The 20023-nt window shown below is 40.9% G+C and overlaps 1 long non-coding RNA gene across 1 annotated transcript; it reads left to right on the forward strand.

The window, feature by feature from the left end:
* Nucleotides 1–10967: 10967 nt before the first annotated feature.
* Nucleotides 10968–12997, forward strand: LOC138970292 (uncharacterized). Its single transcript, XR_011456874.1, has 3 exons — nt 10968–11142; nt 11453–11551; nt 12764–12997. It is a non-coding gene; the product is annotated as an uncharacterized lncRNA (long non-coding RNA).
* The last annotated feature ends 7026 nt before the right edge of the window (nt 12998–20023 follow it).

The following is a 20023-nucleotide window of genomic DNA, read 5'->3' on the forward strand; positions in this document are numbered from 1 at the left end:
AGCTTTTTTCCACTACAAAAAAGAGTTTATTGCTAAAACTCGCAAAGTTCATGACACTTGTCATGGACTGTTTGAGAAGCGAGTAAAATTTAATTCTCTTTTAGCTTTATATTCCGTTATCTGTTTTGTGTTGTTTGTAATAGTATTTTTGTCCTTATGTTAACCCACCCATCACCCCCCCCCTCTCCCTTCCCCCCATTTCCCATAGTAAAGAAATGTATGTAATCACTTTGCACTTGTAATGTTTTATTATTTTTTGTATTATTATTATCATTATTATTATTATTATTATTATTATTTATTATTATTATTGTTGAATTGTTTCTTGTATTGTTTTTGCTCTCCCTCACCCCTCAACTCCCTTTTCTGTACATAGTCTGATTTCTTTTTGTTTTGGTTCCTTTTATTTGGTGTTGAATGAAATGTGTTTTTATTGTGTTTTTTAATTTTCCATGTACCCTCACGGGGTTTTATTGGAATAAATAAAACTTGAAACTTGAAACTTGAGAAACCACTGATAAAGGATATACAGCTTGGAATGCTGTCCCGAAAGACAATATGTCTGGAGATATGAACTTTTATTTCCAAACAAAGGCATTCTAAAGGGTGTCAAGTTTGGAACGATGTCCCGATTGACAATATGTCTAAAGGCGAACTTTCTGGTGTTGGGGTCCTCTAAGGTTCCACTGAGGGGGTCACAATTAGCCACACCAGTGGTTTCAATTCTTGTAAGCTGGTCTAACAATAATGCAATAACAAGATACAAAACTGACGGTCGTGTTGGTCACTTTTACGTCACATGCTTTCGTGTCATTATTTGAGGATCCCAAAGGATCCTCAGTGTGACTAAAACACACGCGGGATGTGGAATAGGCGTAACACCAAGCAAAGTCCCGACTGATCCGAGCTACGACCTTTGCTGATTGCAATCTAGAGATGATCGTCACTGCTGCCGGGGTTCAAAGAAAACATCGCCAGAACACAGTGATACTTCCGTCAGTGGATGGAACCAGCCTTCGGGATTGAAAGCCCGCAACTGACGTGTGAAAAATAATGTCGCGTCCCGACTAATAGATCTACCGACGGGCACAATTGTCTGGAGACGCTGGCCTCCCAAGCGGAAGGTCGTGGGCTCGAATCCCGGCCGCGCCTGGTTGGTTAAGGTTGGAGATTTGTCCGATCTCCCATGTCAACTTATGTGTAGACCTGCTAGTGCCTTATGCCCCTTCGTGTGTACACGCAAGCAAAAGACCAAGTGCGCACGGAAAAGATTCTGTAATCCATATCTGAGTTCGGTGGGTTATAAAAACACGAAACTACCAAGCATGCATCCCTTGAAAACGGCGTATGGCTGCCTGAATGACGGGAAAAAAACGGTCATACACTTAAAAACCATGATAGTTTCAGCCAATGAACGAAGAAGAATAAGAATATAAAATGATACTGTGAGTAAAAGATATTATTCCGAAAGGGCAATTCATTGAAACACACACGCGCCAAAGAACATTACGTCGACGTTACCAAAGATGCCTTCCCATCATAAATCACAATCGTATCATCTTTGATAATGCTTGTCACCATTATTTGTAGCTTATTTTCAGACTGTAGTAGTGAAATTCTTCACATGTTCGTGTGTGTAGCAGGTTAACATAATTATGCTGTATTCCATTATCTTTAAAGGCGCCAACAAGACATGGAACGTATTATAAACTGCCCGATTTAGAGATGAAAAGAAAGCACTTTGCTGTTACTTGATAGCGAGTATAACTCATCTCAGCTTGAAAACTGTATCCTTAAAAGCGCTGTCCTCTCACGCAAAGGGGCACTGAAAACACTAAGGTTTTACCACGCTGAAAAGCGAGAGACACATATTTATGGAACGTTTACGAAAAGATACAATACAGAAAATTACGACATAGTCAGAAATCTTCGATTCACAAGCCTCTGCACAGGATGCAAAACAAAACACAGTTGGAGAATGTCTGGTTCGAATCCTCGTTTCTTCTTTGACATGACTGATCCCAAATTTGAAAATGAAAGTCGCTTGTTCTTCTTCTTCTGCGTTCGTGGGCTGAAACTCCCACGTACACTCGTGTTTTTGCACGAGTGGAATTTTACGTGTATGACCGTTTTTACCCCGCCATTTAGGCAGCCATACGCCGCTTTCGGAGGAAGCATGCTGGGTATTTTCGTGTTTCTATAACCCACCGAACTCTGACATGGATTACAGGATCTTTTACGTGCGCACTTGGTCTTGTGCTTGCGTGTACACACGAAGGGGGATAAGCCACTAGCAGGTCTGCACATAAGTTGACCTGGGAGATCGGAAAAATCTCCACACTTAACCCACCAGGCGGCCGCGGCCGGGATTCGAACCCTCGACCTTCCGATTAGGAGGCCGACGTCTTACCACCCCGCCACAACGCCCGTCAAAGTCGCTTGTTCATTCCAATGTTTCTTATTCTCTCACGTGCCAGGAGCTTGGTTCCGTATAACTCTCACTTACTCTATTTCACGTGCCGTATGCATTTATTACTTCCCTTTGTTTCTCTGATCCCGAATTTACCAAAGTCTTTGAGAACATGTTCCCGATTTTCATCAGTTCATCTCACACAAGTCACAGGGTGGCTACTGCAAGTCGCACAATATTTTTGCTACAGAGTGTGTTTACTGGGAAGGACAGTGGCTTAGATAAGAAAAACATCTTGAATGAAATCACTGGAAGTTTAGCGACAAAATGCCCAGGATAATGACACAGATGATTTGTGTGCGGTTTAGCGGAACTAATCCTGACCTGGCAGCGACGCCTTTCTGCTACAGTTCTGCACCGCTGCTTGCAAACACAGGCTCCACAACCATGAAACGGACGACGATGATAGAGAGGAAGGGAGGGAGGGAGGGGAGGGAGAGGGGGAAATGAGGTGGGTGTTTTTTTGGGGGGAGGTGGCAGCAGGGTACTGCTTTCACAGGGTTACCTGTCCATAATGGCATTGCCATGTTTACATGCAACAATTAAGCACATCAAATCCGACTTTGCCTTTATTTTCAGGTTGGTTTTTTTTTTTGTTTTGTTTTTTTTTGGGGGGGGGGGGCTCATAGTAACATTGATGTAAGAGTGAGCTACAAACTGCCTTCTTTGAACGTTATTTAGCAAGTCTCTGTCTCTGTCTCTCTTTCTCTCACTCTCGCTCTGTATCCAATACACTCTCATCCAATCCATCAAACGCTTTTGAAATCCGGGGACATAATATGTTGGAGCGGCGTTTCAACTTTGTGATTGGTTAATCGGGCGAGCATGCGCACAGAGACTGTAAAGTGAGACCTGTAGTTTACCTTCGCTGGTGGAAGTGGTTCGAGGTTGTGTGTGTTGACTTGACCTGTTGTTGTCGTTGTTGTTGTTGCTGTTGATGTAGCATGTACAAAAGAGCAAACCTTAACAGTGTTAAGATATGACCTCGATCACATTACAAAATAGTTTTGTTCAAGTGAAGCGACAAAAATATCTGCCAAACATTTACAGGCAGTTATATTACTTGATTTGAAACGAAGTATGTTTTTTCTTCTTTTCTTTTTAGCTTTTTTTTTCCATCTGTTTTGAAATCTTTTTTGTCAAACTCTACAAATGGGACAAATAGGGCATACCAGTGTGGACAGTTTTTGAGCATGCTTACCTTCAGATTGGGAAGAAATTCCGTTCAGCGGAAAAGTCAAAAAGAAATGCGTACTACCCTACACTCATAGGTTTTTGTCAAAACATTTTTTGTTAAAGGTAAGTATTTGTAACTCTTTAAATGACATCGGAGATTATGAGTAGAAGCACGACACATATCATGCCATACACACACCCCCAATCCATCATCTGCTTTAGAAATCCTCGAACATAATATGCTGAAAAGGCATTTGTGATTGGATAATCAGGCGAGCATGCGCGCGCACAGACACTGTTCTTCTGTTGGTGGAAGTTGTTTGTGTTTACGTGAACTCGTGCTGTTTAGCTTTGGAAAGTATTCGTTTTGTTGATGTTTTGTTGCTTTGGTTTTCGCTTAATTATTCTTGGTTTTGATTTATGTTATGTTATAGTGTCTTGGAGACGTTCCTTTTGTCTGTTTTGTGTTTATTTTTGTCAGAGTTTGAATATTTCACTTCTGCATTTTGTTTTCTACAAACGATAGTTCCCCAGCTTAATGTATGGGCGTGGAAAAAGATACATGCAAAGACGGGTACACAGTATCAGTTAAATCTTAGTACAGGTTACAAAACATGTATGCTGGAATTAAAGGAAGAAGTAACGAGAAAGGTTGTGATTTAAAGTAATTTGCAGCTTCATTGACAACTTGTTTTATGCACCGAATTTTCTGGTTTTGACGGCGATAAATCGACCGTTGTTTAGTTGCTGATAATTGTTGGTCAATCTATCGTCTGCTACACAATTCCTTATATGAATTATATACATTTAGACTTGTCAATCCTGTCCAGCTGAAGTCACAAAGCACAATGTTTAATGGGATTGTTCGGTCCATACGACAGTCAAAAACATCATCATTTAGACAGAAAAACAGACAAATGAACAAGACAGACAAAAATACGAAGAGGAAGACTAGCAAAGGAATTATAAAGACATACACACAAACACGCAAAAAGAACATCTTGAAAACAGGAGACGATCAAGTTGTGAACATCAACAAAAACACACACACAAAGTATTCAGAAGTCAACCTAAAAAAAAGACATGACTATTCTTTCCCAATGTCCAGACAGAAAGCATGGCAAGAATCCCGCACCATAATCCCACGTGAAGTATTTAATTATGGGCACATCCGATCTCACACCCCAACCCCTCCCCCCCCCCCCCCCTTCTCGACGGCGACACAGACCTGTTGCTTGCAGGTCCTGCCCTGTCTGCCAGGTAAGTTTTATAGGTAGAAACGACAGGTGGATGTGCCGGCCGGACATAAGTCTGCCGTGGCTTCAGACCGACTCCTGACCTCCCGTTGACATGGGAAGGTGAGAGCGACATCTGCTTTGTGTTCACAATGACTGTGTTGTAGCACACACTCAAACATGCGTCTCCCTTGCACGTTTTCGCGACTTCATTACAATACAAATCAGACTATAGAAAGTCAGACAATGTCGTTTATATGTCATGCATGGTAAAAAGAATCACATACACAAGATGATCTGTTATCTTCCTTTCGTTTTTCGTTTTTCATGAAGTATAGGGAGATTTAAAAGACAGCACGTTTCGTTTTGCAGCTCGTTTCGTTTGGTGAATGAGTCACCCCGCGAAACGGAACGTGAAACGAGACGGCATAGGCCGCAGACAAGATTTAGATGTATTCACGTTTCGTTTCGGAATGAAGGAAGGGCGATAAATCTTCAAGTGAAATTATCACATCTGTCCTCGATCAGCATGGAAAAAAAACCCTAGGAGGTGGTCCAGAATCGGGCATACTTTGATTATTTTCAGTCCAAATAAATCACACAGACTTTGTTTATACAAAATCACATACGAAGCCAGAATAAAAATTCGATGCGATGACCTACTTCTGCTTCGCCATTTGCTTTCTCACCATGAAGTTGGATAAATGTACCAGGATCAGCACCCTTCAAAATATTTCAGTTCACAACAGTTGTCTACCTCCAATGAACACATTCTCAGCGCTGAAAGACTGTGAAAGGGTTGATGAATCTAGCAATGCATAAAATGGCCAACAAATAAAACTGTTAGTGTGCAAAAATACTCACAAAAGTTGACGAAATATTGTTCGTTTTTTGGGGGTGGAAAACGTGACTGCGTTTTGACGTTCCACGTTCCGTTTCAGTTGACCTTCACCTTTCCAGCGAGAGACCCCCGAAATGATGACGTTTACCACAACTTCAAAACGAAACGTCCCGACGTTTCGTTTTTTAAATCTCCCTACTATCAGCCAGTGCTCATAAACTGGACGGCATTGTACTACACAAAGGGCTAGTTGACCTTAAGTGAGCCAAAAGCTTACTTCGTGAAGCCTTTGCAAAGTTTTTTTTATTGAAAATTCAGTGCCAAAGCTTCGTGCAGTTTGTCTTGTTCATTTGTGTTGTCCAGTATTTCAGAACTGTGAGTGATGTTTTAAAGGTGGTCGTCTACATTTTTGCTTTTTTTCAATAATCTTATGGTTAGATTTCGCTAAAAAGTTATGTCAGATGATGAATGAACCATGGGGAAAAAAGTTCTAGAAAAAAAATATATGTACAAAAAGATTTTATTTTTGGGTAGCGTCATATTTTGTTTTCTGTTTGCTGAGAACATGTGCTTTGCCTAAAAATACTGACCAATCAAATTCATGTCACTATGCTTATAGCCACGCCCAAACAAGTGCAGCAACAGTTTGACACTTGAGCGCTGTCCACGCTTTTTTTTAAACGCACGAAATGCACGGGATTTGAGAGGAGTTTTGCGCTTGGCATTTTCCAAATAAGGATATCCTACTATGAGTACTATGCTGGAATACTACAATGAATTTTCAAACGGCTACACTGGCTTCGTCTTTCCTGATCGAAAGGGGGTGTATTGTTGATATTTGTAGATAATAGACTCTGCATTTTAATGGTCAAATGGCGATTTCGGTATAAAAATGTAGACAAGGACCTTTAAACCTGAAATAGGGCCTATTGTGTTTCATGCTGATTCGCTTTGTCACGCAATGTTTAAGACATGTTTTTACGACAAGCATAATTATTGCCATTGCGTGCGGCAGCATTGAACAATGTAACAGCTTGATAAGGTTGCAATGCTGAATACATTGCGTAACCTTACCAAACATGTCAAATATAAAAATCACGAAGGTATATAATTACGTTTTGCATGCGTTTCATAGGATTATGTAGCCACAAAAATGCTACTTATGTATAACCTCGTCATTGTCTTTTTACAATGCTGACGTGAAGTCAAATTAGTGGAATCTCGCTGTCCTGCGGTTTACTTAGCCGAGTAAATCCTTGCATTTTTTCTTCAAAAATGTGCTCCCCCGTTAAGAATACAACTCTAAATGTTGCGCATAATTTTACATCAACACGCGACGGCGCCGTTTGAAGAATGCGACTCCACCCTGTTTCTAACACCAGTCCCAGACCGGAAGCAGTCAACCCACGTGACCTTTGACCACTAAACCGAGGTTTATCGCGTGACACGGTGAGATTTCCTTGCCACAAAATGTGACGCCGTCAAACGTTGTATCAGCATTCTTGATCTGTTGTCAGCTGTAGCATCTTAAAACGGTAATGTTATGTGCCAAAATGTGTGTGCATGACGATATTGCTGTTGATATCATTTACCAGTCACAAGAAATAGTTTATAGAACTGACTTTCTGCCATGATACTAGAAATAGCCACTGGTAACAGACACGGAAGGATTACGGGCAGACTAATTAGTCACAAACAACAGGTCTACACAGACACAAAGGTGTTTAAAGCATGTCGGCCTAACGATGTTATTTTTGTTTTGTCTGTTTGTTTGTTTGTTTGTTTGTTTGTTTGTTTGTTCTTCTCTTCTTCTGGTTCCCCCCGCCTTCAGCATATTGAAGATTCTGGTGTACTAGAGGTTTTTTGCTGCATACATGGAGGGGTGGGTGGGTGTGGGGGGGGGGGGGTCAGGAGGATAGGGTGGGTTTTGGGAGTGGGAAGGTGGGGGGGGGGGGACTGGGGATTTGGGGGGTGGGAAGAAGGGGGGACTGGGTTTTTTGGGGTTTTGGGGGTGGGAAAGAGGGTGGACCGGGCTGTTTGCTCTGTTTCGGTTTGTTTGTTTACGGCCGTATCAGGTATTACACATAAAATCCTCAGTTCCACAGTTAAAGAGTTGCACACTTGGATGAACGCGAAAGAAAGAGAGAAAGCGAAAAAGAGAGAGAAGACAAGATGAGATAAGACAAGGGAAGGAAAGTGATCTCTTCACAAACAAATAAAAGATAATGCCGACAGTAAAACATGTGCTGATTTCATTCTGTTAATCCTCGCTCCACGGCTATCGCCAGTTGTCTCTCTGACCGGACGCGAAAGTCCTACGCGAATCTATCAAAACCAGAATACAGAGTGATCTCCCATATGTTGTTCACGAGCAGTGTTCGCGAGACGAAAATGATTGCAGATTGGCCGACTTCGACAGTGATCTCCGTTCTGTTCTTCACAGTCTAGGAGAAGGAAAACTCCGAAATAGAACCACGGGCAGACCAAGCTCAACAGCCCAGGAAGGCAATTGGTCTAGGGGAGGGACCCCTGACCAACGTCAAAGGCCGAAGTCGGAGATGCGGGACCCCCTGGGTGCCAAAAAGCGCTGCATCACGCAAATCACAAAATGAGTCCATCTAGTGAACGACGAAGAAGAAGAGACAGTTATAATAAAGACATCGTTCTAAGGTCAAAACAAGTCGAAATTTTGGGACTGCTGCCGGAAGGAGACCGTAATATATGGTTGCATCACTGTCAAAAAATCGTCTGCTCCAACGAGCGTCGAAACCAAACGGGTCGATTATCTCGTGACACTTATGCCATATTTAGAGTTGCTTGCACAGTAAATACATCCGCAAAAAATAGCTCGCTTGAAACTGTCTAAGGCCAAAAAAAAAAATGCTTTGGTTACGGTTTCCCGACCGACCCTAACTTTTTGGGCCGACCCTAAACTTTTTTTTTGGTCCTAAAGCTAAAAATAAAATGAACCAAACACATACATACACACAAAAAAACCACACACACACACAAAAACCCACCGAAAACGACAACACCACGGCACAGAGAAAACATCGATCGCCGGCGAGCAGACAACAACAAGCCCGACAAGGGACACCACTCCGCTTTTTACAACTCCCATATCCAAGGGAAGTCAGTCTCGTGCGTTCGTTCGTTGCGCGAACGTTTTTGCAATCGTATTCGGAAAGTGCGTTCATATCGAACAAACACGACTGATAAGTCGGTACTCGAAGAGTGCAACCTTGGTGGACATTTTTCATGATTTTCATCCAACTTTGGACGGCAAACTGTTCGGGATAAAATGTGTTGGGTCGACGAAAATAAGTGCCGAGCCCGAAGACTCTTTCGAACTGGACTTTGGCATGACTCTCGAAAACTGTGTTCACTAGTGGCACTATACAGTTTAAAGGGTATGTCCAGTTTTCTTTTCTTAACATGAAAAAGTAATTAATATCTGTGGTTCCAAATACACCAATATGAAAATACCTCGAATATCCTGCATACACAAATATTTTTATCATTTCAAGAGGGACCAACCAAAAACAAAAAAACAAAAAAAAAAGTTTAATCGACCTACCTACCCTATTTTTTTTGGCCATGAAACCGTAACCAAAGCATTTGTTTTATTTGGCCTAAAATAAAAATTCCTCTGTAATTTAAAAATTACAAAACACCATGAAAAATCATTATCGACGATCGCGAATCTGCTTACATCCATAACACATTACAAAAAGCTCTAAATATGTTTTTTTTAAAAATCGGTTTCCTTGTCAGACAAGGAAACTCAAGGCATCCTGTCAGGGAGAGAATGAGCCGAACTCATTTTGACCTGAGGTCAGGATGGTGCTGATTTGTGAGGCCTCGCCCATCCGTGGCTACAGTACCATTACATTCAACATTGCTATTGATTACAATCTAGACAACTATTAAAATGTTTCAAAAACACATGATTGAATTTCGAATTCTGATTTGAGAGAGACACAAAGACAGAGACAGTGACACAGAAACTGAGACCGACAGACAGACAGCCAGCCAGCCAGCCAGCCAGACAAACAGACAGACCAATAAAGACGCAGTCTCCTTGCAGCCAACATGTACGTGATCCGACCAAACCATGCGCATCACCACCCTTATTTTGCCAAATGTGGTACAGGGGAGATAACTAGTTCAAATGCGAAGCGGCGATATACTGCAAATTATCTCCCTTTGTTGCAGAATGAGGTTACTCCCGCATAGTTCAAATGAATGTTGTAGTTTGTAAAAACGTTACTTCTTTTGTTTATTATTCGTTAGGTTCGTTTAAATTTGATATGCTAAACTAGACATGGTCTGCTTTCTAAACGAACTGCGCAAACGAATATTGCGACACGTGTTTTACTCCTACTAAAATGATCATATGCATACCCATGTTATTTTATATAAAAACACCTGGTTTGGCCCACTGATAGAACTTTTGGATTACAAATGTCTGTTTTCAGCGGTCTCTCTCTCTCTGTCTCTCTCTCTCTCTCTCTCTGTCTCTCTCTCTCTGTCTCTGTCTCTCCCTCTCTCTCTCTCTCTCTCTCTCTCTCTCTCTCTCTCTCTCTCTCTCAATTCCCGAAATCCCAAGTAGACCCCTCTCTCTCTCTCTCTCTCTCTCTCTCTCTCTCTCTCCGTGTACACAACATGGGACCCTGATGCGCGCTGACCCAGACGGGAGACTGAGCCAGCGAGCGTCGCATAGCGGCCACATGACAACAATACAAAACAGTAAACACCAACGCATTCAGTGAATCATGTGACTGTAGTATAGGAGCCCAAAGTATGGAGTAGTGTGTGTGTAGATGTAGTTTAGCGCGCATGTGTGTGTGTGTGTGTGTGTGTGTGTGTGTGTTGTGTGTGTGTGTGTGTGTGTGTGTGTGTGTGTGTCAGTGTGGGTTTGTCTGTGTACTTGAAGATGTAGTTCAGCGTACATGTGTACTGATGTACGTGAAGTAGAGAGGCTGGGGGCGTCACGCTGCTGGGAAAATTACTCCCACGAGAGTTTTACTCCGGAGTAAAAATGTTGTACGAAAATGTTACTCCCTTTGCGAAAAAAGTACTCCTCCATTACACGAGAAAATTACTCCCCACGACAGGTCAGGTGAGTTCCGAGTAAACATTTCGTACACAAAATGTTACTCCCCTGACGAATAAAATTAATAACGAATAAATTACGTCACCCTAACACGAGCAATTTAACTTCCCATACCAGGTGTACGACATTAGACTGATTAAGTGTACAGTGCCAGTGGTAGTGCTAGTGGTTATCGGTACTTTTTTATGTGTTGACGTCAGCGATGTGTGCGCAGTTCAAAGGTTAGGGGTCAAAGTTTACGGATGCTTCCTTCGATCCGCTAACGAGCTGTGGTTGAATCGACGAAAATAACGAGCCCCAAAAGGTATGTAAAAACTGAGCGAACGCTTGTTTATTTACACGATTATTTATAACTAGTATGTTCCTAAACCACTTAATGGTACAAATGTCAGTTTAATGTGTGATATAATCCTGGTTTGATGCTGTAATTTAAGCGTTGAACAGAGCAAGCTTTTTCACATTTCAAACACACAAAAAATGGCTGCTTTTGATTTGTGTTCAGTTTTTCGATTCACCCTTTTTGATTTCGATTTCGCTTACTGTCTGGAAGATGAGTTATGCAGTGAAAAGTTGCAAATGTTCCAATCCTCTCGCTGTTTATGTTTTGTTTTAAGATCGATCTTCATGGATGCCAGGGACCAACTTTTGAGCTTGCGGCGTGGGACGAGGATGACGCAGAAGATGATTTTGTTGTCTTCGCACTGCTTGATCAGGTTAGCAAACAAGTCAAAGCTTAGCTTCTAAAGGCATTAAAGGTTCCGCTGAAATATAGATCTAACTGTCAGGAACAGGCGTATATTTTGGTTATGGCCGGTGAGGTTACTTTGGATTGGTTATGGTTAGGTTTTAAATGTTGTTCATGTAAAAAATTAAATGTTTTTTTGGTTAGATTTCATAGTCATGAAAGTGATCTTGTCTGAATCTACAGTGATACTGATAGTGATATTGGGTAGATCTAACACTTACACCTAGATTTGGTTTCCGTGTGACTTTGTTACTTACATTTAATGGTTTATAAACATAGAGTTTTAACTATTTACTGTTCAAGAATCAAAATCAAATGGAAACTGATGACCAAATCTGCAGTCAAGAGTTTTAGTTTCATCAAAGCATGAATATTATTATTAAGTCCACTCTCTGTCACAGAGTCTTTGTCACTGTCAGTTTGTGTTCTTGTGTCATTTTAATTTGATAGCAATACATGTACTTTCAAGAAGGATGTTACACTTACTGGTTCTATCAGACTTTTAAGCACAAGGCACCTTGGTTCTAGTTTTATTATTTCTAGGATCAAATTACTTCAGTACAAGGAAACTTCTGTGTTCTAAAACATACACAGTATTTATATCAGAATACTGTCAACTGGTGCTTTTTGAGATGCACAGTTGAAACTATTTATCCAACATGCTTCAAGTTCAACCTGTAACTTAGTGTAAGGGTCATTTGTTATGCAGGGGCGAGTGAACAATCCGCTTGGCTAGTAACAACAGGCTCGCAACTCACCTGGCTGGTCAATTAAAATTCTGGTCAAATGCAACCAAAAGGGTTTTAACGCTACTGCAGATCAATTGTGGTAACTGGTATGTATCGGGGCGGGGAAATTTCTGCCAGGTTAGTGACTTTCTTGTGAACAAGAAACAATTAACAAGTGGCTCTATCCCATCTTTCCCCTATCCCATCTCCCCCCTTTCCCCGTCGCGATATAACCTTGAATGGTTGAAAACGACGTTAAACACCAAATAAAGAAAGAAAGTGACTTTCTTGAAGTTACTCGCCCAGCTGGCGAGTTAAAATGTTGGAGTTTAACTTTCCCTCTGTTACCCAGTATTGATTTGAGTAGCTTCAGCAGAATTTTCAGGCTAATTAATTGAATAAAGTGTACAAGTGATCCATGATTTCACTAAGTTTAACCTACATTTCAACAGCCAGAAAGAAGGGCCTATGAGGGTCAGTTCGCCCTCGATCACTTCACAGCCATCGAATGTGAGGACTTATTTCGCTTCAGCGCGGAAGAGATTCGGAGACTGTGCGCCCTTCTGGGAATGCAGAGGACTATGCAGGCGCCTAATGGAATGAACAATCAAGGAACCAAGGCCAGTGGTGAGGATTTATTTTTTTTACCCTGGTTGCTGTGAAGTTGAGTTGTATTTCAGTCAGAATGATAGTTTAATGATCCTCCTCCATGATTTGATTCGCAAAGTCATGAAGTTTGCATTTACTGTGAATATTCAGTGAGTTGTTTTTCTGTTTCTTATTTCGCTACTGATTCCAAACAAGCATATGTCTATTATCAAGTGAACCTGCGTAAAAATAAAGCCAGGTAAGAACCCAGCTGACCTCCATTTATTGATCATTTGTAAAATTGTATGCTCTTGTCACTTGTGTATAAATACATATCTGATGGTCACTCATACTGACACCGAACATAATTTGTTTGTGTGGTATATACCGGCTTTTGACATATCTTGCAGGACAGTGACTTTCTTGAAGTAACTGCTAGTGCTACTTTGCTTTATCAGCCTGTACAGCTGTACTTGCTTTCGCAAATTACTTTAGTACATGCTATTCTTCATTATGCATTAGTAGGTGTGCACATGGATCTCTGACATGGGTACTGCTGTGTTGTAATTTGTAGTTTGCAGGCAGAGGGTCTTCTTGTCTGCCCATACCTCGGTACCAAGCGGCCACTAAACAACCATCATCACCAGCCAGGCAGTCACATGGGACTCTCCACTCTTCACTGAAAATCTTGTTCTTCAACTATAACTTTTTCAAAGACACTGAACTGTCAAATATTTGGGCTGTGTGGATTTGCCTCAGGACCCGTCCTTACAAAAGATCCAATCTTCTTCTTCTACATTCATGGGCTGAAACTCCCACGTACACTCACACATTTTGCTTGAGTGTATTTTTAACGTGTATAACTATTTTTACCTGCCATTTGGGCAGCCTTGCGTCACTTTCAGTGATCTGTTGGAATGTACATCTTTATTTGCTGCTGACCACTCACTCATCCTCTATAAGGGGGGGGGGGGGGGGTTAAAAGTGTTTGGTTTGGTTCGATCCCCACGTTCGGCGAGAGATTTATTTCTCGGAGTCAACTTTGTGCAGACTCTCTTCGGTGTCCGAACACCCCCGTGTGCACACTTGCGCACGAAAAAGATCCCACTTTCACAGCGAAAGTCTCAGGGCTTGGAAAACACGAAGACACGCATGCATCATCTCTCGTCTCTGATTATCATGATCGTATTTTGATACGCCCACCAAATGTAGCTGAACACACCTGGAGCTAGACCTTACATCTTCATTAATTATTTTATTTCTAGTGCCATTACATTCCTAAATAACCACATATTAATAACTGGATCTGTCCATGAATTGAAATGAGTTTGTGTACTATTTGCTGTATGATTATTTGACTTTGAAAGTGAAACAAATTGAAAATCAAATTATAGTCATATGAAGTTAGAATTGGTTATCTACATATATATGTGTATAAGGTGTTATAAATAATTTATAATTAATAGTACTTGAAGTTAAAGGGATTATTTTGAGTAACAGAACATACATTTGAGACTTGTTAAAATATTGCCCTTTGCATGGCAAAGCTTGAAGAAATAGTAATTAAATTCAACGTTTGAAATTGTATTACAGAGTGAGAGTTCAGTCCAAAGTGTGTATACATGTCTATGTGTTTGTACAATTATAATGCTTGTTTTTATGTTGAAACAACTCACTCTAGATCTGATTTAATTGTTGTCAGTAAATTCTCTCTCTAACTTAGCTTTAGTGCAAGTCAATTTATTGGAATAATTATGATTAATGATAAATGTACAGAAACTAAATTTATTGCAGATATAACAGTAAAACTGATGCATGCATCTCAGATTTGGAAATCAGAGAATTTTATGGTGAAAGGGAGGCAATCAATCAAGAAAGAAGAATAACAGACTACTCAGACTTGGCTAAAGTGAGATGTATTTCTGATCCTGGTCATTGCTAGGTGTTTGCCATGGAGTCTGGCTTATAAAAATTCAGGAAGAGAATAATGTTTGGATAAGTGAAGGAAAAGTAATCAAAGATCACCATATCAAGTCGGGCTTTGCTTGCGGTCGCTCTGGTACTGAGGTCAAGCAGTGCGGCCGGCTAACAGGTAGTTTTGGGTCGCTTGTTGTCTTGTCACCATTGGCATAAAAAAGAAGAATGGGTTTTCCGTGTGACCTTGTGCTTAATTAAAATATATGAAACTGTAGATGTTGCGGAACTTTAGACTTCATACATGCCTAATATTACCGAATGTAGGAGGATAATGCCAACCTTGTTTTCCTTGCGTTTTTGGAATAATTCATCTCTAATCACACAAACTCACACACAAAATTTGAACAAGATTTGAAAACAAAAGTGAACTTAGCAATCAACATTTTTACTGAATCAAAATATAACACACAACAGAGTAACAAAAAAACAAAAAAAAGTTAAAATCGCCACATTCCACCCCTACAGAATTAAAAATTATACTAAAGAAAAAAACGCTGAAAATTTATTTTCTGAAATAAAACTGATCACGACCACCCCCCACCCACCCAAAGAAAGATTTCTGGTAATCATTTTTTTTGTAAAAGTAACTAAAAAAAAAAGCGGCATCTCGCTTTGCCTGCAACGCGAGTTCTTGCCTGCGGAGATCCAGCTACTCCCTCCTCAACTCACTCTCCGCTTCGGCTTCCCTCCTCCTGAACTCTCTCTCCTCCCTCTCGCTCCTTCTTCTTTCTCTGTCCTCGTCCGCTTGTCGCCGAAAGGCTTGGTACTCTTCTAGCACCCCTCCTCTTCTCTTTCGCCTTATCGTCGGTACTTCATCTGCAATTTAAAATAAATAATGTCACATGCATAACAATTGTGATAATCAATTCAGCTGAAGGGGCCACACGTATGAATGTCAAAGCTAACAAATTTAGTAGTGGACTGGGGCCTGGGCTGACCAGGAAACCTAAAAAAAAAAAAAAGGTTATTGAATACAGTTGGGAGTACAAATATGTCCAACCATTAATTCTATGTTTCATTTATGCTTGTTTGTTGTGGGAACTCTGCTGCAACTATCTTTAGTTTTGGCCTGGATATGCAGAGACTATGTCAATGAGAGACTTGCCTTCACCACTGCCGGAAGGCAGACCTGTCAACCCCCTCCAAGGCCAACCTGTATTTATATGACTAGAAACTGTATTCAAGGTAACAATCCCTTACACACCAACTTTTTTTTTTGAAAATACAAAAACCAGCTTCAGGCCTGTTTACCCCCCAGAATCGCTCTAATGGATGAACTTGATTTTAAACAAGTTTCATCTACAGGATGGAAAATAACCATGTTTGAAAAATTTCTGACAAAACCAAAAATAACACAGTTGCCCCCTTTGTCCTGATGTAAATTATCAATAATTATTGACTCAAAACTTCAATTTAAATAAGAAAACAGTTTTCAGTAAGTTCCAATTGGTAACTTAATTTCAAAACGGCTCACTCTGGTGAAAAGGAAGGAGATTTGGAAAATAGCATGGGCACTGTCTGCAGGTCTATTTTTAGTAATCATTTGCATAATCTCTCATACTGCTTTTCAATTCATCATTTCTGGAGTTAAATTCTCAAATGATGGTTGAATCATAGATTGAATTAAAAGAGAAACAAGTGACTAGTAAGTTTGTTCCACATTCTAATTTTCAAAAGGACTCCATGTATCTAACTCAAAATAAAACTTGTCAGCGATCATGCAGATATCTGACACCGGGAAGGTCACTGAAGCCATGGAAGTGGGCTATTTTAAAGGATTCACTGACCCACATATTCAAGCAGTGGATCACTACAACGTGCACTACACTTACTCCTGTCTGTGTCTCTTTGATTCAGTTGATATGCCTGATATGTGTGTGTGTGTGTTAATCGTCACTTGCATCTTGAAAGGTTCACAGCATTGACATGAATTACCGGTACAATTTGGTTTGCCCGTACTGCTAGGCTGTGTAAGCCGTACACACCTACATTTTGATAAATCCCGTACACAACACGGGAAAACCGTACAGGTTGACAGGTATGGGAAGGCTGGGCCTTTTGCAGATTGCCCAGGGCTGCATCCCGTATTATCTTGGCCTATATATATATAAGAAACATTACGATGTATCAATACAAACAACATTGCACTTACCGGTTCTGTGGTTGTTGGTTTTCTTTGTGTCGTCTCTGCTGCGTCGTCTGCTACGGGTAAGACTTTTCTTCTTTTTCCAAATGAAGAGTCAAGACATGGGACGGTACTCTTTAGAATTATGCATCAGTTGTCTTCCCTACCATTACGTTAACGAAAGAGAAACTAAACGCACTCGCCGAGACGTCGTTGTCGGTTTCGTTACCGTAAGCGGAACGCGTAATGATACATAGATTTTCCTTAAGTTAACCACTAGCACTACCACTGACACTGTACACTTAATCTCCCTATTTTTACTCCTTTGTCCTCCGTTAGTCTTGGTGGTGGAAGGGGTGGAGGGAGGACAGCGCGACATTCGTTTGCGCGAGATCACATGGCATTATCCCTTCGCCCGCATCCCATTTTCGTGTACGACATTTTTACTGGGAGTAAAAAAAAATGGAGAGTAAACATTTCGTGGAGGGAGTAATTTGTTCGTGCCTTGGGGAGTTCTTTTCTCGTACAAAAGGTGTACTCGGAGTAAGAATGTCGTACGAAATTTTTACTCCGGAGTAAATTGTTCGTGGAGTAAATATTTCGTGTTACACCGGCAGTGTGTGAATACAAACACTTGACGTGGCAAGACTGCAGTAACTGTTACTGACTCCTGTTTGCTGTTTTGTCCAGTTGACCAAACGCCAAGTCTTGCAAATACCACATTGCAGGAAACCCCTCAAAACAAATGTGCGAGTATATATCAATATCCAATATTTGTACATTCTTCTCGTAATTCCCTTACATCCGCATCACTACGACAAGAATCACATGTTCGATTTTACTGATGACTTGGTGGCACGCTTGCTGAGATATTTATTTCTTATCACATGTACCGTATAACCGAACACTCTTCCTTGCAGACTGGGCACGCAAATGTCGGTGTGCATTTCTATACAGCACTGCGCTCAAGTATTATTGATTTTTTCTGTTGCTAACATTAGGCGCCGCGTACTTTCCAGTTGAAGCAAAAATAGACTACACCTCAAAAGTTGCATCGACAGGTATACTGCATTATATTGATTACAGCAAGCAGTCGCATCGACGGCCACTTATCATATGGCTTCCTTGTTGGTGACTTCACGGTACAGGTAAGCACTGGAGAATGTTTCTTGTTTCACACGTTTGAACGTACCAGTTGTGTACATAATTTAGATGAGAAAAACAAATTGTGTGCATATTTTGCCAATGGAGAATGTTGTGTGAAACTTATTCTGCCTTCCATGGATCTCAGCCATTGAGACAGTTCATTGCACAGATACAGACGGTTTAAAGGCACAGTACGCCTCCCGTAAACCATCACAGATACTGTCAGGCTTTTACACACAGTACAAACACCTTTCCATTTGAACACTCACCGAACGGGAACATCCTAGGTGCCCTACGTGAAGAGCGAGCAATTTTCAAAGAATTAATTTTTCGAATTTGTACACCCTCAATCGGACCCATCCTGAACTCAGGTCAAAAATGAGTTACTTCCCTTCAACTGGCGATAGCGGTATAGCGATGATTATGCGTTTTGGCGCTAGACCTAACTTTTAAAATCTAAATAATAAATTGACAGCTTGTTACACAAACATTCTTAAATCATAAAAGAATTATTTTTTCATCAAGACAAGATCAGTACAATTCGAAGTTTTGAAAAAAGAAAAGCCCGGAGGCAGGGTCACGCAGGTCGTGGTTTTCGAAGCAGACGACGGTTTATAGGCAGCCTATGTCAAAAGCCTTTCTTTCTTTCTTTATTTGGTGTTTAACGTCGTTTTCAACCGTTCAAGGTAGTCAAAAGCCATCGCTCGAGTTCTTATGAACCACATTCGTTTGTTTCGTGAAAAAGTCAGAGGTACATAATAACGTGCTATTGCAGATAAGCTCACAGCGAGCCGCATTCAAATTACAAACTGACGACTGCATTGTGAAAAAGGGAAACTGGATCACACGATGGCTCAGGGGTAAGATAAACCACGCAAAAATGTATTCTTTGAAAATTGCTCGCTCTTTACGTAGGGCACCTAGTATGTTCCCGTTTGGTGAGCGTTCAAATGGAAGGGTGTTTGTACTGTGTGTAAAAGCCTGACAGTATCTGTGATGGTTTACGGGAGGCTTACTGTGCCTTTAACATATGGCTCAATGTATTCTAGACAACAGTTAGGATTCCTTCATAGGTTCACAATGTTGTTCAGCAATGCAATTCACACTCGAAGTTTTATGTTATACGAAAATAATAATTTGTCCTGATGCGATGATCCCAGTAGACTTATATCAAGACCATTCTGTCGTTCAAATAGCAGTCATAAAGAATACTACTTTGAAAACGCTTGTGGTTTGAACCATATTGTTATACCATGAGTGGTCTTTCTCACGTATGATAACGTAGATTCGTTACCTACGCATAATACACTTTTTGACAAGCAAAATGCAGAGTGTGTGTGTGTCAGAGAAAGACAGAGAGTGGCAACGGTACTGTTTGTTAACAAGCAAAATGGCGTCCTGTCTCAACAGGCATGACCAGCAAGGGCATTAACAGCAGTACATGACTAGATCACAGTCAGCCGGGTTCCCTTCCTTGAGTCTTGAAAACAAACAGTTGATTCGTGTGTGTAAAGTGTGTGCGGGCGTGTGTGTGTAAAAGAATCTGGAGCAGAAAGAACTCGGCGTGTGAAGTATTGACGCTATAAGAGCAACTATTTTTGTTGTTGTTCAGGTGCTGTGTCTGCAAAGAGGTCTGAAATGTAATAAACGCATAACATGTGCTAATAACGTGTGTGTGTATGTATGTGTATGTGTGTGTATGTACATGTATGTGTGTGGGTGAGTACTGTATGTGTGTATATATATATATAGGGGAATCAAAGAAAGATTCTCGTCTATGCAGAGGGCCTACCGCAGAAATGTATATATATAATACGACTTGTGTGTGTGTGCGTGTGTGTGTGTGTGTGTGTGTGTGTGTGTGAGATTGATCGCC

The sequence above is a fragment of the Littorina saxatilis genome, linkage group LG7 (genome assembly GCF_037325665.1).
Source record: "Littorina saxatilis isolate snail1 linkage group LG7, US_GU_Lsax_2.0, whole genome shotgun sequence".
Taxonomy (NCBI): domain Eukaryota; kingdom Metazoa; phylum Mollusca; class Gastropoda; order Littorinimorpha; family Littorinidae; genus Littorina; species Littorina saxatilis.